The 23,344-nt window shown below is 48.5% G+C and overlaps 1 protein-coding gene across 3 annotated transcripts in view; it reads left to right on the top strand.

The window, feature by feature from the left end:
* LOC139107506 (LIM domain only protein 3) overlaps positions 1–23,344 on the top strand; it is a 64,010-nt gene that overhangs the window by 23,180 nt on the left and 17,486 nt on the right. Inside the window, exon 1 of one of the 3 annotated variants that reach the window (XM_070665165.1) lies at positions 19,920–20,508. The exons of the other annotated variants lie outside the window; for them this stretch is intronic. The gene's annotated coding sequence lies outside the window, so the exon portion shown is untranslated. Of the gene's footprint in view, positions 1–19,919; positions 20,509–23,344 lie in introns of those variants that run through there. 3 annotated transcript variants of the gene reach the window in all.

A 23,344-nucleotide genomic window follows, 5' to 3' on the forward strand; every position in this document is an offset into this window, starting at 1 on the left:
CGGTTCTTCGTTGCCCATTGAGCTTTGTCGGTCGCGATAGATACGCGCGCGTGCAGCTGTAGAGCGATATTGGTTGCTCGGAAAGAGCACGATCGCGATAATACGCACCACCCGCAAATGGCCAGTGCGCACAAGGGAGGGAGGGGAGGAAGAGGGAAAGAGAAAGCCGCGGACCTCCCGAAACAATTTCTACTTTAATTGCTTAAACTTTTGCGCTAACGGGAAAAAATAGTACATTTAAATTCAAGAATTATTGAAATACTCCAAGTGATATTTTCCAGCGCGATTTATTGCTGCAGCCCGAAACATTCCGCAGCGAGCGGGAGCGCGATTTTCCCCGTGACTTCTTTGATCAATTCGAAATAGATTTTTCCCCCCGACAATAATGTCAAAGAAGCCGTAGTTCCACAAGTTAGGCGATCGCGAAGACGAAAACGGTTTTTCGACGAGCCAAGTTTCAAAGATGCAAAAAGACAGTAAAACCTTACTCCTCATTTAATTCCAGATAAATTACTTTAACAATTTTGTAATTTAAGGATTAGTTACAAAGTTATTTAATGTTGAAAATTGGAAACTTACGACAAATGACTTTGCGTGACTTTACGCCCGAGAAAAATCGATTCTACATTGATCAAAGGATTTACAGATATAAAATAAAAAAAGAAGAGAAAGAAAAAGGAAAGTCGAAGCACATCGCGCAAGTTTTAAAGGGGATCGTAAAACCTTTCGTATATTTTTTAAATTATATTTGTCCGTGTATAAAAAAAAAAAAAATCTACTATTTCTCTCGTCTTTCTTTCTTCGCCACAAAAGCTCGACTAAAGTTTAATGACGCGATTCGCGGTTCCCTTTCATTTGCCCGATTGTAAAATTGACTCGATGTCATTCGACATGCCGTCGCTGCGGTTTTCTCGATCAATCTCACCGGCGTGAAATCGGTGCTTTCCGATGCACTCGACGATGAAGAGGGTGCCGTGTCGGCATGCGTATACCTCGCGTTGTCTGCCCCTTCTCGCGCGCGGATTACAATCGGAGTAACCAGCGGGAAACCACGAGGGAAGACAGTAAAAGTAGCCGCGCTACGGGCGCGCGCGTTTCCACCCTCGCCACGGAATCTAATTTCGTCGAATGTCATCCCCGAGACTCGGCGGTGCAACGATCTGCATCCGAGCGCTTGAATCGCTCGATAGCGATTTCCAGCCAACGGCTGGAGGGTGGAGGAAAGAACGCGGGGGTGCCGAGGGGCCGAGAAACGGGGAGGGAAAAGGGAGTGGATGCGCTGTCCGTTTCCCGAGGAAAGAGAGAGAGGGGAGGAGGGGCGAAAGAGCGCCTCGTCGAAGTATCGAGCCCCTGGATCGTGCCGGCTATAATATATTTTTTATCTGATCGAGGGGATCGTCTTTATGGAGGGTGTTCCGTGCAGGCTCCGGGCAGCCCCCGGGTCTACCGGGCGTACGTATTACACGTACCGACGTCCAGTCTTGTTCCGGGGTACAGGGATGCTAAAAAATATTGGCAATCAAGAGCCGATACAGGGCGCAAAAATGTCCAAGTCGGTGGCACTCGTTATATCCGGTTAAAGTATCAATATTTCGACAATTTCTCGGCCCTCCCTTTTTCTATCTCTTTCTCCCATCTCTCTCGGTACTTTCGCTCTCGAGCCCGTTTTCGCACGTGGACGTACTTTAACTCTAATCCCGCATCCATTCGGGACGCGCGCGTACTCTGTGGACTTTCGTGAGTTGCGCGTGTTTGCGTACGCAGCCGCGTATTAGGGACGGTGTATACTGATGGCTGCTGTTTCCCCGAGCTAATGCGGGCGAGCAACCCCTTTGAGCCACGAAAATACGGGGTGAACTTAAAAGCGCGCGAGAGTGCCCGGCGAGCGGAATATCTCGTCGGAATTGTAGCGTTTATTAAAAAAGACCCGTGGCGAGACCGACGTCGTCGCGTTGTAACAAATCGAATGATCCCCGACGTTTTCCAGCCGGGATCTGAAAAACGCGATGCTCCGCCGCTTTCAAACGTAACGTATAAACCACGCAAGAAAAGAAATTGAAAATTGAAATCTAGCTCGCAAGTTCCGCGCGCGAATCCTGCATCATTGGATCTCGCATAAATCCGACTTTTGAGAACGAACGCCGTAGCAGCAATGACATCGACGAGAGGAATCTACCGGGTGATACCGCGCGTGTATAGGACAGCCGGAGGGTGAAAGGGAGCGAGAGGGACGCACGGAGACGGTGGAGGGCCGCGGGGGTAGGGTGCGCGGCCGCTGCGGCAAGGGGGAGACCGGCGGGGGTGGTCGGTATAGGGGATTGAAAAGCAATTTCCCCGCGACGGGGATGCGCGGGATGTGGGCCGAGCTTTATATTAATGATCCAGATATATTATCGGACGTGACCGAAATTGCTGTCAAAAAACTCGGATATTGGAGCGAGTCGAGATCGCGAGACGGCCGCTTCGCTCTCTTTCTACACGTGCACACGCAGCCGCGGACGAGTGTGTACGCGGCCCCACACACCGCCGGCGTGGAAAAATAGCATCCATCAAATAGCGCGAGAAAAGTCGGGGCTTCACGGCCGCTTGGCGCGCTTTTTGTTCGCGCTTGTAGCGAAAACTGTCATCGCGACGATGGATCATTCACGAGCATCTTATTAGAGCCGCTGGATCCCACGTGATTACGTATGTTGGTTCCGAAGATTGGTTTCTCGCACTGATCCTCCGCGGCGGCGTTAAAGCGAGACCCGTTCGGGCCGACCGTATTTTTATGCCATTCCCAACGATGGGCGCGAATCGATTCGATTATAATTACGCCCGTGCGTTTCCGTCATCGACGGTGAGCGATAATGGAAAGATAAGCCCGGATACCAATTAGCGGCTTACCGAAGGTCTTGTTTTTATTTAGAAAGGGGAAACCACTCCGGTGCAGCGCGAGATATTCTCATAACGCTTATCGAATCCGTGCGTGCGTGTCGAGTGCGCGTTATAGCCGGATAGGCGCTTTAGGGACGCCCGTTTATGCGGGTACGTTAAGTAGGGAAACCTGTCTTGCCACATGCGTATCCGGACCATGTCTCATGCGAGTCTGTGATAAGCAGCTGCAGCGCGGCGGCGCGCTGGCGAGCGTCTCAAAAAGATAACACTTACGCATGCATCCCCCATGCGTGCGCTTCGTAACATAACGCCCGTGTCTCTTGGCCGGCGGAAGATAGCTCGGCGATTAGCGATTAAGTTCATTACGCTCGTTAATGAACTTTTTAACGTAATGAGCACGATGTGGAGACGGTAATTGACCGCCGTTGTGACTCAAAGAGATAACATTTGCGCGCACATCCTTTATGCTCCTGGAGTATTCATGCGACCCGTCCCGCCCGCCAGAATACCTCCGCAGATGTCAGCACGTATGTTAATTAACGAAAGGCATTTACTCAATCAGGGTTTAAATCGCACTGAGAAGTACGGGCGTCGCGGCGCTAGCAAACCGATTTTCGTTTCGATTTTTCCTGTATCGCCGCGTGCACGTTTTTCTGAGGCTGAAAGATTAACGCAGATAATTACCGGCTCGACTCCATTATGCCCGTTAATTTTTTAACTACGCTTGGAAAAATGCACACGGCTCGGGGAAATCAGGCAGAAATCGTCGGGCATTGTATAATAATGAGCTTTTCGACGTAACAAACATCGGCTAAGTGGTGCTCGTTAATTAAGTTCCTGTACTCGAGAGCCCGTGGAACAAATAAAAATTTGTCAAACTATACGAGGGGAGGGAAAAAAAAAATATCCGAGGCGATTTGTCATTACGGAAACGTGTCGCTGCAAGAGACACGAGGCTTTTTTTTCAGTTACGGCCGAACAATACCGGGATCCATGAATACTACGATTATACTATAATGAGGCGTCGATTATATCGCCGGACACCACGGGGATTCGATTCCCCGGTCATTACACAAGCCGGCTATAATGGCGGCGGGGTTAGTGCTCCCGGTCTCGATTCCGGATCTCGAAGATCGCTTTTCGTTGCTTGATATTTACATAGCGGAGTACACGGACTTGGGTAATACAGTCCCGTTGACCGCCGTCGGTTGGTCGAGGGGTAACGAGCTCGCCTGTCCACCCGGTCGTTGAATCGGACGTCCACCAGGCAGTGTTCACCATCATCAAGGGTGGTAGTCAGGGGGAGGGAGGGAGGGGTGAGCGGAAAGGGTGGCGATGGGGCGACGTTGGGTCGACTCACGGGGGCTGCGTCGAGCCGGTAAGGTGCTTGGATAGGCGTAGCTCAGATTTCCATATCTGGGTGATTGTAATGCACATTTATTAGCTGGTAACGAGAACGGGCCGGAATTAACATTCGGTCGGGCCCGAGGTAGCCCCGAGTATTTATATTTATGGCCGTTGTGTCCCTAATGCGATTAGCTCGACTACGTGTTTCTCCCTTCGCCGGTGTTCCCGTCGTGTCGTGTCGTGCGTTCGTGCGTTGGAAGGCTTCCGCCTCTTCTAGCCAATCAAGTCCGGCAAGCCGGACCGCGTACATGTATATCGGCGCATACGCTTTTAAGGTATCGCGAGCTGGAAGGCGGCCGACGTTAACTAACGTCGTTAGCATTCACGTTTTCATAAATTGCTTGCCAATCATGACGCTTTTATTACTTCGTTAAGACGCATCCAGCGAGAGAGCCTGATAAGTAAATTGCTTCCTTGTCCTATCCGACTTAATTCGCATTTGGGTGATTCATCCGCGAGGTAAACGCGGGGCAATTTATCATTCCCAGCGCACCTTTAAATACCGTTAATTTTCCAATCCGCGCGTGCAACGTTCCCCCGTGCGAATATTTAAATCGCAATCCCTAATGGACCGAACGAAACTGCATCGCGACAGACGCCTAATCCGATTGATTGTTTCCATCGGGTGAAATGCATTCCGTCCGATGGAAGCCCTATGTCGGCGATAGCTGCAGCGAAAATGTACGTCGAGTCGGCGTATCACGGGCGACAGTAAACTTCCACTATCGTTGAGTGCAGAAAAACCGATCCTGCCGGGCGAAGTAGCGAGGGAGGACTCTTCGACCGGCACTTTGCGCGACGCTGCAGCGTCGCCGTCCTCGTGGAAATCGAACGTGGCGTGGCGTCGCGGCGAGGCTGAATCGAGTGGCGGCGGAGTGAGATACGGGGATGGATGTGTCGGCAGAAGCGGATGGGAAAAGACGGTGGAACGGGAACGAGTGGGTGAAAGTGGTTTGTCGAGCAACGCGAGCCACCAGACGCGGCCTGGCAAGCTCCGGGGCAAGGAGGGAACGGGAGGGAGAGTGAGAAAAAAAAAAGGGGGATAAAAGCCACTGTAGAAGATAAAATAATAATAGCACGATAATGTAAGATGGGAGAGCTAAAAAGAGCGTGTTTCGGCTTTCACCGGATTGACAGGTCGGCGTCGACCCGTTCCGTAGCTGCGACTGCGGCTATTAAAGAGGTCGGGGGTTTTAATATTCAGGACAATAGAGATTTTTCACGCACGAAAATTCGGCGTCACTTCCTCCCGGCAGAAGGAATAAATTTAAACTCGATTTTTCCTCGATGAAAATTTCGACGATATCGTTATTCGATAAACCACTTTCACTCGTAAATTCTGTATATAAATCCGTTAAAATGAGTCTCGGATTTCCTGCCTCTCGTTATTTGCAATTGTTTATTAATGGTTTATAAATTATTATTTGTTATTAGCGGGGAAAATAACTGCGGAAGGAACAAGTTTGTTGAAATATGTACATAAAAATTATGCCGCGCACAGATTTGAAAATAATTATAACAAAAATCGGCCGAGAATAAATCTACGGGCAATAATGTAACATTATCGGAGGTAGCAAATCGGCAAATGTTTAAATACGTAATCGGGATAAAGGAGCGGATTCTATTGTATTAGCATTAAGGGGGATTCCGAGCGAAGTTAAAAAGATGAGCGGCGCGGACAAATCGCTTTTCCTCTTCGGCGTATCGATGGAAAATGGAATTTATTCGCCGATGTAAATTCTGTTCGTCTAGCGAGGTTCGTTTATTTGCGCTTGTTCGCGCTTTTTGCCCGGCTTAGATTCACTTTTGGCTACGACAGGGCGAGCGCAAGAGAGATTTCAGCGAGAGAGCTCCGTAGAACGGCGGGGATGGAAGAGATTCTACGTGGCGGTCGCGAGGGGCACGAGGGCCCTCGGAGATCAGTAGGTTGGCCGAGGGCTGTGGGTAGGGCTGTGTCTGTACTTAGTTAGCGGACAATGCGGCCTCTAATGAACAGCCAGGGGCGCCCGATGCGGCTCGGCGCGCTGCGGCGCCGCGCCTCGATGGAGCAACCGGTGGAGTGCGCCGACCAGTCTGAAACCGTCAGATTGCAATGTGCGCGTTACATACCGACGTTAACGCCGCTAATACGGCCGCAGCGCGATACTCGGAAATCGCATATCGTTGGTTAATGCCGCTCTCGACGGAGAATCGATGCGGAGATGGAGCGCAATCGACGGTATCTCGCGTCCCCGCGGTTGATCTTTCCCCTCCCGCTCCTCCGGGCCAAAAATTCGGACGTACGTTTTCCGCCGGGGTTCCGCAGTCCTGTAAATGCAGCTCGAATGAGACCTCCGCTCGTGCGAGTTTCATTAAAGTTTCCATCCTAATTGAAAGAATGTAAATTCAATTCAGCACCTTTCACTGCGGTATTGCATCACCGCGATGGAAATTCAGATACGAAAATCTCATTAAAGACTTGCAGTCTCTTTCAATCTCGCAGCTTAGCATGTGCCGTTACGGGTCTTTTAATCGTTACCGTAACCGAAGGGGGAGGAGGGAGAAAGAAAATGACGGGCGGGAAAAATATTGCCTGGAAGCTTGGCGGGTAACGTCGTCGCGCGCGGCAATATCGACTCGATTGAAAATTAGACGATGGATACGGGGAAAAAAAACGCGACGCGGAATGGGCGGGATTGAGTATCACTGGCTACCGCGACGGTCGTAATTAGATTCAATTGTCTCGCGTTAAATCAGTGACTGCGCCGCGCCGCGCCGTCGGTTCCCCATTCCGCGCCGTCTGTCCGCCGCTGTCCTCTACTCCTACGATGCCGGCTCATTGAAATAACTCGGCCGCGGTTACGTACCTACGTAACGTATGCGGGAAAATTGAGCGCGCGCGCCTCGATGCACTCGGCACTCGAGAGGAGGCACCGCCGACGGTACCGTCCGCGCGTCGGAAGGACGCCGATTCTTCGCGTTTCTTTGTTGCGCCGCTTTCCGCGAGTCGATGCCGCCCGCAAAATCGCATTCACGTTTTTCCATCCCGCACCGTAAATAACACGGGGAACGTTCCTCCCATCAGCTGTAACCACCCGCGTTTCCCTTTCTCGCGGCGTCGGCTTAACTTGAAAGCGATCTTATTAAGCGCGATTTCCGATTAAAATATTAAACGCGAATAAAGAGCCGATTCAACGGCGCGATACGGACGGGGGAGTGCGAAAATGAGCTCGCAAACTGTCGTTAGATATAAAATACGACCCTCGTGGATTACACTTTTTTTTTTTTTATATCGGCATGCCGATCAATTTATCGGCCGGCATCCGGCACATGCGGGCTATTTAAGAACCCGCGTCTCTCACGCTACGCCTCGAGAAAAATTCTTTTGTACGATAATTTGACGGAAATCAGCGTTAACGATCCAAATTGAAGTTATGAGGAACGCGGGTCCGGGGGAGAGAAGACGACGGGAAGGGAAAGCCCAGGATCGATCCGGTGACGAACACGCGGCGTCCGTTCGGATCTGCCGAGTGGAATTAATAAGAACGAATTAATAACGAAACATACCCTTCGCGTAATCTCTCCCTTCCCCCCCTGTTCCCGCCGCCGGTGTTTCCAGCGGCTTAATCTCTTTACGCGGCCACTCGGCACTCCGCCTATAAAAGCGGAAGACTTTTGCAGCGCGAACTCGCCGCCGAGTTTAATGAAAATAGTTCTTACGTTTTTACCTGAGGATCTCGGCCGGGGTGGAGCGAGAGGACGGGGGAGGGGGAGAGGGAGAGAGAAAGGCGCAAGACTTACGCGTGGTCTCTTAACGAAGATTCTAATTAAGCGAGTCTTTTATTAGCCACCGCTCTTTATCGCGATCCCCGGTGCTTTTCCGCCTGTTACATTACCCGCTTGCGAAAATATCGGCGTCCCCCAGAGCGGAGAGATTTCGATTAGCCCGCGGACGAGCGGAGCGTCGCGGGGAACAGCTGGGAAGAGGGTTACCATGCTCGCTTTTGATTAAACGCGCCATTCGATCTGCGCCTCGCGTCAAAAACAGTTGAGATTATTATTATAATCTTTTTTCTTATTTTTTTTTCTTTCTTTTTACATTATCGGGCTGTTGTCCTCTCGTCTTGTCACTTTTTATTCAAGATGCGAAATTAGCACGTGTTTCAATTTTACGTTCTGTCGCCGCGAAAAGTCAAGGGAGCGGCGACGAGAGTGGCCGAAGGAGCGGGACACTGCTGAAGGTTGCGCGACGGAATTTCCATAATTCCAGCTTACAGAAAACGACAGGTTTTAACGCTGATGTTCAGTTTGTAACGGGTGTATTATTTTAAGTGGCGCTGTCTGCGTATAATTCGAGACCCGCGGTGGCGCGGATGAGATGAAAAACGATAGAGGACGACGGGCGCGAGGGGGAGAGGAGTCGCGAGACAGGCAGGGAGAGAAAGAGAGACGGCGAGATAGGAGTGGAGAGACCGAGGGTGTGGGAGAAGGTCGACGCGGTAATGGCATCGTCATGTCGCCAGCCTCAAGCTCCAGTGACTCTCAATCGCGCGAATTCGTTCGCCGGATGCTGGGCCTCGCCACGTGGAAGTGAAATTTTAGGACGGGGCAGGATCGCGCTCGTCACAAACGTCGCGCCGCCGACGATGCAACATCTCGAAATTTAATACGAGCGGCCCCGTCGAAACAAACGCGCGTGATGTGTGCACAGGATGTTACGGATCGACCGGTTCTCGCAGCACCGGCCGCCACGCCGGATACCAAGACTCCGAATCTTTTTTCCCCGTCTAATTGTCCGCGTTCCACTTTGTATCCTGATCCTACCGCCTCATTAATTCCGACGATTAAAATCGTGAGTCCGCGGTGGCGATGCCCGCGCGCAGTTTCGTTAAGAAAAACCGCCGTTGTTTTTATCATTCGCCGTGCCTTTTTAAATGCGGAGAATAATCGAGTCCGAGATACCTGCAGAAATTTTTATAATATCGCCGAGACTCGAAAAATTAAATTTAATTAAATTAATTTAATTTGATTAGGCAGCTTGATGATTAGGTAGTTTATCAGAAGTCGAAATATATTTCTACGCGTAATTTAGATATATCCGTGGAGCTGAGCGCGTGAATATTCGATAAAATAAAAATAAAGTTAGTCAGGACGCGAGGATCGGACGGCATTACGGCGAACGCGAATGAGAGAAATCGAGTACGTGAATCGTTCCTCGAACCGCTTAGTCGCTCTTCCCCGATACCGCGGCGATGGTTAATTCAACGGAATTTACCGACGTTTGTGCGCGGCCTGAATAGCGTATAAATTTTACCAAGCGAGACGCATTACTTTCTATTGTGCCGTGTTGCGGTTGTCCTCGCGATACGAAAATCTCACTCGACCTTTTACAACGACCGTTTCAACCGTGGTGCATATTGGTGAGAGATGAACGATGAGCTGCGAACTGCAAAAAAGTAATATTAAGCGGAAAATAAGCTCATAAATAAATACAAATTAATTTTATTTAAGAAATGAATAAATCTTTTTTTTTTAATCAGAAAATTAAAGTATGAGACAGATTTTACAAAAAAAAGTAACAAGAATTTTGTACCTTTCTTGCGTAATAAGCGAGCTCATTATATCGTTCATATTTCACCGCTGGTCGCTTATCGTTTACCAATATGTCCGCGATCCTTATCGGCGATGGGACAGGAACGAGGCCGGAATTTCAAAAATCCACTGTGACCGCGACTGTAGCCGGGCGAGTGTATTTAGCGATAACTGCCGTGATATTTAAAGAACGATCGGATCGCCGCTGATGACGCCCCCGTTAAATACGAGAGCACGACGAGCAAAGAGAGATCATGAAGCGGAGAGGGAACGAAAAGGAGAGTACGAGGACCCGATAGACGTAGGCGCCGTCCAAGTTGCGCCGTTGATTGCACCACAAAGGGTGCAATTATGTGGCCCTTCAGCAATCACCGCGCATTCTGCCCGCCATTTGACCCCTCCGGTTCCCTTTTGCCTTCCCCCCTCCTGCCGCCTCCGGTCCCCCTTTCCGCCCGGGTTCCCAGCTCTGAAACCAGTCAACCCGATTTTGCCCCGCGCGAGATATATCGCTCGGCGAGCGAGGGCTATCGCGTCTTTTTATTTAAATGCACCCCGCCGACGTGTCGACGTGCACCGGCCAACCTGAATGCAGTCCGCGGTGTCGATGTGATTTAACCCGTTGCCGTGTCGGCAGCGCCACGAAGAAATCTGTTAATGAGCGATTGTCGCGCTTCCGAGATTGGGAATGAAAGACAGCTCGGGTTGAAAATTGGGCCGCGCACAATGAAGCCTAAAATTGCCGCGCTTTCTTTTTACGAATTCCGTTCGCGCTATATGTATATAATATATACATATATATACATATATATATGTTTCCTGTTGTTTCCTTGCAGTAAAAATTTAATTAAAACCCATTTTTCTCTGAACTTTACGACGCCCCAGTAAAGTGAGAAACTCTCGATCAGATAAGACTCTCAATTAAAATAGTTTTCAAATAACAATCTAGTTACACGTAGTAGGTTTATGATTCCTGGCTTATCACGAATTTATAATCACCGAAACTGAATAATATAAAAATTATAATTTGCCAGAAAAGTTGTACTTAGCCGGGATGCTCTCCAGATTATAATTCTTTTTTTTTTTACATACGCGGAGTGCATAAAGTAAGTATTTAACGACTGTGCGGAGTCTTTTCGGTCAGGGTTTCTCCATCGTACGTAATACTTTATTACGGCGACGTGACTTTGACTCGCGCCGTTGGCGTGCAAGACTGACGTAAAGGGCGAGAGACGCAAGAAGAAAACGAAAACACGCCGTGAGAGAGAAAGCGAGGGGCCGGGATGAAGAGGGCACTGCGGGAGATATGTTCCAGATGTTTTCCTCGGTTTCTGAGCAAGTTCAGAGTCAAGTTGCCAGACCGCGATCTCATGGCATGACCAACGTAGGCAGGAAGTGCCGCATTAAAGTCGTTAATCCGCGCGCCTTTGTGCCCTTCCCTTCTCGTTTCGCACATTGTCTCGATTTACGCGCGATTTTTATTTAACACGTAATTTCAATTCTTTTTTTTTAACTTTGCGTGAGAAATAACTTGAAGTATATTAAAATATTTTTATCTTGCTTTTCTTTCTTTTTTTTTTTTTTAAAGAGGAGAAACTTTGTAGATTTTAATAAACACACATATATTTTTATTACTGCAATTTTCATATATGCATCTATTAATATTATTGCATTGGGTAATATATATTTAGTGAACAAACAATTCAAAAATTATATTGATATATTATTTACATTAATTATAATTGAATTAATTTATCTTTGACTATATACCGTCATTCTTTATTAATTCCATGCCGATTATTAAACTGATGTCATTATTTTTTAACGGCATCATAATTCGATAATGTGTTGGCGAATCGTGTCATTAGTAAATAATCATGCCGGATTGATTTATTATTGCGAGCATTTCGAGCCGTTTGATGTTAATTTTTGAACGTTTTATGCGAGTTCTTATTTCCGATTCCTTATATATTTTATATTTTAAATTGGAATGGGAGAAGCGAGCAAGACTGTGTCGCGGTAACGCGCGGGCAAACCGGAGGAACGGAACAGGACGGGAAATGCGGATGTACCGGCGACTTAAAGTAAATTTTGAAAACGACTTCGACGGCCCTCGACGGAAATCTTTCCCTGCGGTCCGCTTCCGTAATCCGGGGACATTAATTTGTCGGCGGCGGTAAACTTACGAGCGCCAGCCGTAACGTTTCCCCCGGGGGACTTCTTGTATTTTCTCAGAGGTTAGTCCCGGGAGGACGGGACTAGCGTTCTGACAAAATTTTACGGTCCCGTACGAGCGACGACGTTGCGCGCGTCGCACAGAATCCACCTGGAAATATCGTCCCAATAAGTGCCGTAACGTTTCCGCCGTTCGGTCCAGACGGGAAGTCCACGCTTAGACGTCCGCTAGCACGACGCAATGGAAATTTGTCGTCGACGCGAAAGAGCAATTTGTAACCTTTGTTTCGCTTTGTAATAAAATAAAAAAAATTATAATTTTGTTCGCGTATCACTTGAATTTTTTTTTAGAAATTCAAATGAGTAAGTAGTAAGGAGCGAGCGTTCTCTCATCACCCTTTAGAAATTTAGTCCGCTATTTCCCCAAAGGGTTGTACGTACGTCTAAAGTTTGTGCGCGCATTATGCTGGCAGTAGGTTAATACCGCGCGCAGTTAATGCTACCGTAATTATGGTAATGCTATTGCGTTTATTATCGTCTGATCGTAAGCGTCATTACGTCCTCGCAGCCGCCGTTTTCGCAGCGTATTATCCGATGCCGTAAAACACTAAACGCAAACGTTTGCGGAGAGGTTGATTATCATAAGCGCGACGGAAACGAAGATCTTACGTTCCGGTAGGAGTGTTATAGCGATTACCTTAACACACGTGTCGTCGCACGATGTCCCAGCGGGTTGTAAAAGAATGAAGCCTGATCGATCCTTCGTCCACACCTGGAAAATAAATTTTTCATTTATGAACTTTACGATTTCAAAAATAATTTTAACAAATAATTAATAAATAAAACAAAATAAAGACTTATATCATAGCATAAAAATATATAATTTCAATATTTTTACAAAATTATTTTATATATAATTAAAAAATATCTCGAGGCTTCTGATTTTAACGTGGTTAACGCGTTTTCGCGATCCGCGAGGATCTCGCCGACCTATGATCAGGGGGTAAAAGCTCGTCGGGGCCGAGTCGGGGTACCGGCGTCAAATTTCGCGGGCGTCTCGCTTCCTCCGGGCGACGCGGCCGGCGTTTAGCGTCGAACGGTCGCGTATCAGTGCTGTCGGTGGCAGAGATCCGAAGGTGGGTAGCGGAGTCGGCGAGCTGGCGCGGGGTCCCCGGGGGTGGAACGGGCGGTTATTGCCTGTTGGGTGATTTATCTAGTAATACTAGCCGACAGGCCGCGAGCTTGGGGCATGGGCAACCGGGCGAACCCGTGGGCTTCTAACCCCCTACCCGCGGGGGCGGCCAACCACCGGCACTGGTGGAAATTAAAAACTCACTTTATTACACGTCTCATTCTGCACCCTCCTCGGCCCACCCCCCTTTCGGTCGCCTGTACCTCCCCCGATCCTTCCGCGGCCTCTCTTCTCTTCGTTCGTCGTGCCACCTCACGCGTCCTCTTTTCTCCTCTCTTTACCCTGCGCCCTCCACTCATCATATTCCGCCGCTCAGGCAGCGCCTCGTTCGCGCGGACCGACTTAATATGAGGCCGGCTATACCTGATGGAACGAATATTATTAAAGTTCGCCTGCACGCGAAACCGGTGAAATATCGCCGCCCGTCCTTCTCTTTCTTCGACCCTCTTTGCGCCCCCGGCTTCCCCGTCGACTTTTCGCTCCAGGCGGAGGATTCGGGCATCCTCTCGTCGTTTCGCACCAAATTAAGATACTCGAGTCGTAGATATTAAAACGACGATCACAAAAATACAGCGCAGAGTCTGATGATGCTTATTGCTATTCGAAATAAAAAAAAAATAAAATATTTCGCGAGCGCGGATAGTTAACCATTTTTATTTTCGGTTATTTTATCAAGTTATTTTCGTTGACGTGAAATGATTATACCTCAGGGTGTTAGAATTGAACCGTGATAATCTTCAACTGGCATTAATGGGAAATATGATTTCCCGTGGAAAGCGAATGTGTGTGCGAACGTGCGCGCGGCAGGCAGACGTTTATGGGGCTCTCGATGACATGGCCGTCGGTATCCGGCTCGTTTTATTAATGTCAATAAGGCAATTATTGCCGGCGGGCGGTGTGGGGTCGGGTATCTCGTTCATACCGCCGGCGTAGAGAGTTACCTGTCTCGGCTGCCGATGGCTTCGAGCGTACGTTTAATCCTGCATACGTCGGGATTCGAGTGGGATATCCCCCGCTTGTCCCGGCGCGATAATTACGACGGACGGATCGATTGATCGTTCAATCAACCGATCCAGAAATTCGTAATCGCGCCCGCACATTTAGATTTGCCGAAGTAATCGATTTCGCGGCCACATCGCGTTACGAATTTAACTACACCGATTAGGTCTCGCTAATGACCCTCGACGTTGCTCCCTCGCGGCTGATCGGACGGCAATTACCGCGACATCGCGGTGGCTCCGCCGTGACGAGCGAAATATTTCGCGTCGCTTCTACCCGGCGCTTTTTGCATAACGAAATGGAGAACGCGGAGCGAGAGACGACGCCGGGTACTTGAACGCTCGCGCGTCACTCGGCGCAGTCGCTGAACGAGATCTGAAGAGGTTGAGGGAGAATAATATAGGAAAGAGGGCTTCCCTAGTCTCTCACGCGCGGGCTAAGCAATATCCATCCACCCACATGCTTACCCGCCTGTCTGTCTGCCTGGCTTTTCGGTGCCGTCGCCGTGTACAGGCGCGCGTCCAACAATTTATTCATTACTGTCTCGCAGATACCCTCGATGCGCGTTCCATTATTTCGCGTTTCGCGATTCGCGCGAGCAGATCCCGATGCAAGGGCGCGCGAGCGCCGTTTCCCTCTTTCGTTTCCCTCCTTCCCATCTACGGGGAGGGAATAAGTTTTACACGTCGGTCTGAGGATTGACACGAGTATCTCGTAACCGTTGCTCCGCCGCGTAGAATACCGCGGTTTATCCGCGACGCCGAATCGCGGGGGATGCCGAGGGCATCGCGGATAAGAATCCGACCGAAGATACGACCGAAAGGCAGATACTTGACGAGTATGTAATCGCGTGAGTGCTCGTATACTCTCGCAAGTAATGCATTAGCCGGTAAGTGATTGCTGGAAGGACTGCTTGCGCGGCTTACGTTTGAACAGTCATACTTATCCTGCAGGAAGCTCGCTTATATCCTGTTTATTCTTCAATTATTCTTCACATTTCGTAATGAAATAAATAAATGAGACAACACGGAACTTTGTATACTAATCAGAACCGGCGAGGAATTTATATCTTCTAATTGGAAGAAAGAAAAAAAAGAAATCGTTCTTGCAGAAAATTATTTTAAGCCCGCTTTTGCCGTCAGTATTTTATTTTAGACGTTCATTTTCTTAAATTAGACCTTGCCTAGAAATCTGCTTGAAGAAGATTGTATGTAGTAATGCGTCACATACGACGAAATAAAAATGCGCTCTCCGGCATATACACATACACACGTGCACATCCAGGCGAAGCGTAGAATATGGATAATACGCGATCAATCATTCATATTATTTTTTAACCCTTTTACAATATACATCGTACTACAAAAAGCAGTTTCATGAATAAGTTTGTTAATATCCGCCGAGGACGATCAAGTATTAACTCGTTGCTCTCGGGATGCATCGAGGCCGACGCGGCGGGGAGACAATTTCACAGGAGCGTAGAATTTCGAAGGATTTTACTATTCGAAAAGTACTGCTGGCACGGGAATACCTCGGGAGACGCGGCAGAGCTATCCTGGAAGTCTCGGGGACGGCCTGTGGTGCCTCGCGCGCATAGCAACTCCAAAGACGTATGTCGGTTCGGGGCAGCGGAGGCCCGCGGAGGCCCGGCGCGAAGGGAGTAAAAATTTCACGGAGTGAATAAATCAGGAAACGCCGCGGTGCTCTCAGTTTAAGTACATGTGGCATGGCATCCTTCTCTCTCTTTCTCTCTCTTTCCTTTTTGAATTCGACTTGCTCCTCTTCCGCCGCGTTCCGACTTCCTTTTATTGCGAATAACGCGTTAGTAAAAGTGATCCTGTCACGCACTTCTTGCGCGTTCACGATCGTCTCGTTCCTGAAAGCAGGGAGTACCTTTGAACGAGCCCGGTCCGGGAAACGAAAGATTTCGACTTCCGCTTGAGGGTACATCAAAACGATGCGCGAAAACCGACGAGGATTACATTTCATTTCGATTGGTTTATTAAAAATTTACGGACAGCGGGGCGTGCATCATTCGGGGAAACAATAGCGAGCGTTGCTGTAATACTCAGGAATGGTCTCGCGCGGAATTTGTGTGCGGCCGCATTCGATTCCTCAGGAACGCCGTCCTTTATGTCGAACGGGATTGATCTTTTAAATTGCATCGTGTTTACGGTCTGGAGCGATATATTATATATACAATATGTATATACATATATTATGTAAGTACATATACGTGTGTGCATGTATATGTAAAGAGGGAGAGAATGGAAGATTGGAAGCGGGCGAGTTTGCGTATCCACCAATGTGTGCGGATTGCGACGTGTCAGTGAGGGAGAATCAGGGAGGCGGGGGTGGGTGGAGAAGGTCATTCGGAAGGATGGCGGCTCATCTTGTAATGGACTCAGAAGACAGGCGAGTCGGCTAATGGAGCCCTGCTCTTCCAGAAAAGCTCTTAGTATCCGCGCCGCGCGAGCGTCGATGCTGTCGGGCTGCGTCACTCCAAATCCGCAGCATCCCCAATGGTTATTTCCGCGCGCGCAGGTGCGAGGGACCGATGAGCGCAGATTTAGAATACGCTTTTCCGTCCCATACGGCTTCTTGGGACTATCGTAAAAATTTAAACGCATCCGACGCGGCTCAGTATTAATGCGGATTGAAATATTATTAGAGAATCGCGTAATATACCACTTAAGATTTTCTCAAATTATTTCTTCGTGCACATAAAAGATGATTATCCGAATCTTTATGTACAACGTATCGACAGTTCAATCGATTTAATTTTATAAAAACCGAGTTGAGAGAACCCGAACTTCTTTTTCTCTATTTTTTTTTTTTTTTTCTTGTAATCGCGACGCAAAGCATTGTAACTTACACGCGCGTGTCGCTTTCTTCAAGTTCGACGCGGAATTTATCGTCGCGCCGGCGCGACGCGGCGCGTTGCGTCGTTAAATGCTTTTTCGCGAGATAAGGGCATCGCGAGCGCGGTCGGCGAGAGTGCCGCTTAGTTTAATACACGTAACGCTACTTTCCGCCCGCTTTTTCTATCAAATGCTCCGCGCCGAGCTCCAACGGGGTTCGAAGTAGTATAAGTCGTGGACAAAGTAGACGGCGTACAGAAAACCTCCATTAAAGTCCGTAGAAGTGATTAGTACGCTCCCCCATTCCTCTTCCCCGTCCTGCCCTGCCTCCCATTCTACTCTTGCCCTTCGTCCTACACAAACACATCTTCTCCTCCATCCGCGCGTAAAAACACGCACACACGGACGCACGCGATACCCTTGCCCCTCTCGACACTTTTCTCTCTCACCTCTCGCAATTTCAGAACTCCTCTCATTTCGCTCTCTCTCCAATTTCCCGCGGAGAGCGGCGGGCTTTGGAAACGCGTATCCCGCGATACTCGTGGGAGAACTATTATCGAACGTCGTATAGCAATTTTGGATTTGCGACGGTATACGGGATGCCACGGGACGTCGCGCGCTCTCTGTCGGCTGGGGATTTCCCGCTGAATCCGAAGCTGATGCCAGTCTGATAGAAATCGGAGCGCGCATCTTTCGCGCGGCCTCTCGATTTTCTCGATATTAAGTGCCCAACGGTAACCCCGGGTGCGTTTTTAATTTACGGCATTCAATAACGCGGTAATTAAGTCGCCAATTAAATTTCTGTTAAAGTGCACCTGAGATTAATTGGGAAATGAAGTTTTATTACCTATTTACACTCGCAAAACTTATTCGCCGTAACTCTTTAATTTTCAATATTAAACAGCTCCGGTAACTGTACCTCGGGTTTGAAGATCCGCCGAGGGAAACTGTCGCGCTCGGGAACTTATCGTACTTCTCTTTAAACCGTCCCGGTGTAAAAGCGCCTTTTACGACGATGTCGTCGGAAATTTTTCGTCGGAAATATAAGGGGACCGACCTCTATTTTTTCCGATAACGGCACCGAGATTAACGCGGGGAGTAATACAAGCATGAAACCGGATAAGATCGCGGAGACTCTTTTTCTTTGGTGAAAACATTACTTCCTGAGAGGTAGCCCCGGACTTCCCGCGGTCGTGCGATAGACGTGACGTCATAAATCAGCCTGTAATTAAAAGAGACCACCGGCCATCGGTAGCGGCGATAAGCACGGCTTAATCCATTTCATCGGCCCGGGGTGTATGGGAGTGGGACGAGAGAGAGAAAGAGAGAGAGAAAAAAAAAAAAGAAGAAAGGTCATAGTCTTTCTAATTTAATCTGGCGAATGATTCCGTGATTCTCGAAGCCGACGGCAACCCTTTCATTACTTACGTGCCCACCCTGCACCGCGCGACCCGCGCGACTTCTTGCCTCCCCTTTCCTCCCTCTGCGATTCCTGCACTCCCCTCGCGCACGGGCGCCACCGTGAATCGGCGCAGAACACTAAATCAGCGACCGGTGTAATTTTTGTAATGGGAGGTGTGGCTTCGTAGGGGTGGAAGCGCGTGTCCGCGAGGTAGGGGCGCAAAACGTGCAGAGGGGATACGCCACCCCTGCATCGGCTTGCGTGTAGGTGGCACGGCAGGGTGGAATTCGTAGGGGCGATCCTAGGGGTATCCCGCCGAGCGAGACGCGCCACGCCGGAGGTTAATCCTCCACAGCTATTTCACGACCGTCGACGAGCGTGATCGTCCCTTAGAAAGATCTTACAAGACCCTCGTACGCGATTAGCCGCGCCGCCAATCTATTTATTGACTAATAATTAATGATTACGCTGTAATCTCTCGTGCCTCATACATGGAGTTGCATCTACTTTTTAAATTATATATTATCCAATTTTTCCTTTTACTTATCATTCTTTTTTTTTCTTTACCTGCGCTCGCTCGCTCTCTTTCTGAGAAAGATTAATTCCAAAGTATAATAAATAATAGCAAAAAACGTAACTAACTTGTTATAAGATTTTTTAATTATTCGTATATTACGATATACTGAAAAGCGCGCTGAAGTTCTATTATTAAAGTTCGTAATAACTTTCCTTGCTGTTACATTTTCAGCAAATAAATTTATTACATCGATCTTTTGATGAATATTTCAAATAGAGAACTATATTATATTAATAACGCGGCTACTACGTAATAAAGCAGCTAATATGAAAATTATGCGACGGGTGAAGTCTATAAATAATAAAATTAATTTCTGCTCCTTTTTTACATATTTTTTTTTTTTTAATCGCTCTCTTTGTCGCATTTGCGATTAAGTCGGCAAAGTATCGGACTCATTACATATTCATTACGATAAATCGTCGATAACTGAATCCCTCCGTCAGCCGTGATTACGATTGCGCGTACCCTTCACCCGGATCTCGAGTGCGACGTCGATTCTTGCCCGCCGCGGGACGTCGACAAGCGCGAAATTAAAAAGAAACAAACACCGGCGCGCATAATCGATATCCCCTCGCAATTCGCCGTCGTCTTCACTTCGTGGCGGCACGTCGTGGCGGCACGTTCTGTCCCTTCCGTCGATCAGCCACCCTCCGGCGGCGCGCTCGCTCTTCGTCGCCGTTGGAAATCGAGGGCTCATAACTCGCTGTCCTAAACGCGCCGCCTAATCGACTGGAGTGCGGCCGCTATTCCAAATCAGGCTACATCCGGCGTGATGCCGCGCGGGGTGAAATGAAGACGGGGAGACAGGGGGGGTAAAGGGGGCGAGAGCCAAATTGTGCGGCGGAGCGCGGATAGTTGAAGGATCGACGCGCGCGAACGTTCGGTCGGGGATGAAAGCGAGAAGAGAGCGAGAGAGAGAGGAAGATAAAACACGCGCTTGAGGGGTAACGCGAAGAGTAGCCGCTGGTGGTGGCGTTTTCGACGTGGTAGGGAAAACGCGTAGGGGCATCACGGACGACGGTGGAGGCTATTGAGGGAGGGTAGCTAGACGCTGGTGGGGATTTATCACTCTCGGTGGCGTGCCGTGGCCGCACGCGGCACCCAGCAGTTTACAGTCGACCGCCGAAGCGGCGGTCTCGTGGTATTTCCGGTAGAACTCCGCTCGACGCACGTTACCCTACGCATGCTTCGTCCCCGCGTACTTCGAAAGTGCACGCGGCCTGAGAGAGTTGCAAGGAAACACCGTTCGCCGGGATCATTCGCGTAAAATTTTCATAGATTTCGATCGATCGTTCGGCAATTGATCACCGATGGGGAAGAACGACTCGCGAACGGAAGTTAGTGGCCGTTTCGCGCGTCTTGTGCAGTGCCACGTGACGCGGAGGGCTTGAACGAAAGAGATCGCTGTCTCGCAACGAGGTCTTGGCAATTTTTCAGCGATTGTTGACAGGTAATTGCGATTTTGGTCACTATCCAAGTGTAAGAGATTCGAGGAACCGCGCTCAGTTCGGCGCTAGGTAGGACGCATCGATCTCGATCTCGCGTCCCGCGCGTGGCGCGATAATTGTGCGAAAATGCATTCGCGGGGCATAAGATGCGGAACGCAGGATGAGAGGAAAGGAGAAAATAAAACGCGCCGATAAGATCGCGGCGGTGTATATAGACGGCGTATAAAATGAACGTGCATTTGCTAAAGAAGTCGCGTGAGAGTCTCGCGTTAATTATAAACTGTCTTGCTTTTTAGCCTGGCAGATAAGCACGCGCTGGCACACTTCTGTATAGTCATTCACCCCCTTCTCGCGCGCTTGCATCTCGCGCGAGGGTCCCGTCTCTCATCGACCGACGTCTGTTCCAATTACCGGTCGCGTTTTAAGGCGATTCTGCTGTAGGGCTGCCGTTAGCCGTTAGCCGACGCGGATTAACTGCATCCTTAGAAATGACTCGTATAGCTCCTTTACTTCGTGATTCCTTTGTCCCGCTGAATCGTCGTAACGACGCGTGATTATCGACTAGCGCGGCTGCGAGGGAACGCGATTAATTGACGCCAATCCTCGAGACGTTTAATTAAAACGAAAGAGACGTTTAATGCGTTTTTATTACGGCGGTTAATTAAATTATTTATTCATCGCGTATAATTTAATTCTTCGTCTTGGAGAGTAACATTCGCTTTCTTTTAGTAACGGAAAAGAAAAAAGAAAAAAAAAAAGACAAAAGTGTTCACGCGAAATTAAATTTTAGCTTACATTAATTAATATTGTCTTGGAAATTGATTGATACTGTTGCTTCGAAATGAGAATCGTGATGTTTAGAATCGATCAAGTAATTTCATGCATTTGTGACAATGGAGATCCGTTTCTTCATTGAACCGTCTAGTAGTAATGTCTCAGACGGATGCTATGAGATTACATAATGCACTATGTATGAATCGTTTTCGAGATATCGTCATCCAATATGCAAGAGCGAGCTGGTTGTAACGCGTGACAAAGCTTTCACGAAGATTAGCGCCTAGGTGCAATCTAACGAGCGATTCGTCGAAACGGCACGTTATTATATATTATACAGCTGCTTGGAATTTATTTTAAAGCCTGTTTTACGTGTAAAATAAGTAATTCACGATTATGCTACCGCTACGCGTGAAAGGAAGTAGTCCATGAATTTAAGACTACAATCGACTAGGATCAACAAACCGTCCGGGATAGAAAAAGTGCCACTTTATTTTTCGAATTTCCGAAATAAATTTTTTCACACCCATTTCCTTAATGCAGGTTTGAATATTTTATCAAAGACGCGTATTTTACATTTCAAAAAAAAAAAAAAAAGAATATTGTCAATATAAGACTTCCTCTCGCGGCGTAGTGCACACTATATATATATATATATTTTTTTTTTTCTCTTTTATTTATTTCGCAGAAATTAATTAGAAGCTTAATTAGCAAATTATCGCGCGCGCGGGGATCAAAAGCTTTCACCTTCGATTAAGATATTGAAGGGAAAATTCCGGCGGGTAAACGCCGCTGGTGAATTTCCTCGTTAAAGAAAACCGGAAATATCGCCGCTTTCAATCTTCCTCTCTTTCTGCGCTCTCTACTTAGATAAGATACAGATGCATCCTCCGCGCCACGTAACGTGCTTTATTCTCACATATGTCGTCGGGCGTCGACTGAAGTCGAAATAATGAAGCTAACTGTCTGTCCGGACGAGCATCTCGCCCTATTCCTCGAAGACCCGGCCGCCTTCTTCATCAAGCGACCCTCCCTCTCTCACCTCCTCTTCTTTCTCGTCTTTCTCCACCTCCGCCGTCGCCGTCTCGACGTCCCGTCGAGGGAACGTCTCAACTGTCGGCCACCCGCGTGTACTCGTCCGTTTGAATGCCGATAATTGGCACTAGTTTCAGCCGGCGGCGGGCTCGTTAGCCGGCCGGCTAAAGAGAATCGCTTAATTATTTCGTTTGAAGTTCGCTTCCGATAGGAGGTAGGTAGGTAGGTACGGCTAACGCGCGCGCGGATAAATCGAGAAAGCTCGTGCGAGCGCGCGAGACCTTCGACCGGGCGCGTTTGTTTCGCACCGACAAATTGCCGCGGCTAATTAGCCTCGCGGACTAAAAGAGGGAAGGCTGCTGCGGACGCTCTAGCCGTTACTGCCGCTATTCCGCCGGGTTTATTACCGTGGCTGCCGAGTCAAAATTGTGCTACGCTGCCTTTCGCCATTGTTTCGAAAATATTCTTCGCCGCACGTAAAAAAAGAAAAGAAAAAAAAAAAAGAAAAATGAGACAGCGAATCGTGTGGCTAGTTCTTCAACGCGCGATGCACCTCTCGAAAATTGCCGCGGCTATTTACGCAACTCTTAACCAGCTACAAGACAGCTTTTGTTTTTAATTTAGAGATTGCAACGGAAGTGGTGCACGGGGCAGCGGTGATAAATAAAAGTAGTGGAATAAATAAATTTAAGCGATCCTTGCGTATACACATCGCTCATAAAACTTTCGAGATAAATGCGCGATAAGTCTCGGGAAGCGAATATTCCTTTATAAAACAGCGATGGAAGTCGCCGAAACAGACCTTTTTTTTCGCAAATAGCATTTTCCTCGTTTTCCGGACATTATAGCGTGCTACCGGGCCGCTGCTATAATTTAATAACGCCGGGGCGCGCGTAATGCCTTTCGACACGAGTCAGCGATAATTCCGCGGCGAATGTCCAATAAAAAGCCACTTTGCCCGATCGAAATATCAAATGTAATCCTCTTAAGTCGGCCGCACCGTCGAACGTGTATCTCGCGAGCTGACCA

This window comes from Cardiocondyla obscurior, linkage group LG13 (genome assembly GCF_019399895.1).
Source record: "Cardiocondyla obscurior isolate alpha-2009 linkage group LG13, Cobs3.1, whole genome shotgun sequence".
Taxonomy (NCBI): domain Eukaryota; kingdom Metazoa; phylum Arthropoda; class Insecta; order Hymenoptera; family Formicidae; genus Cardiocondyla; species Cardiocondyla obscurior.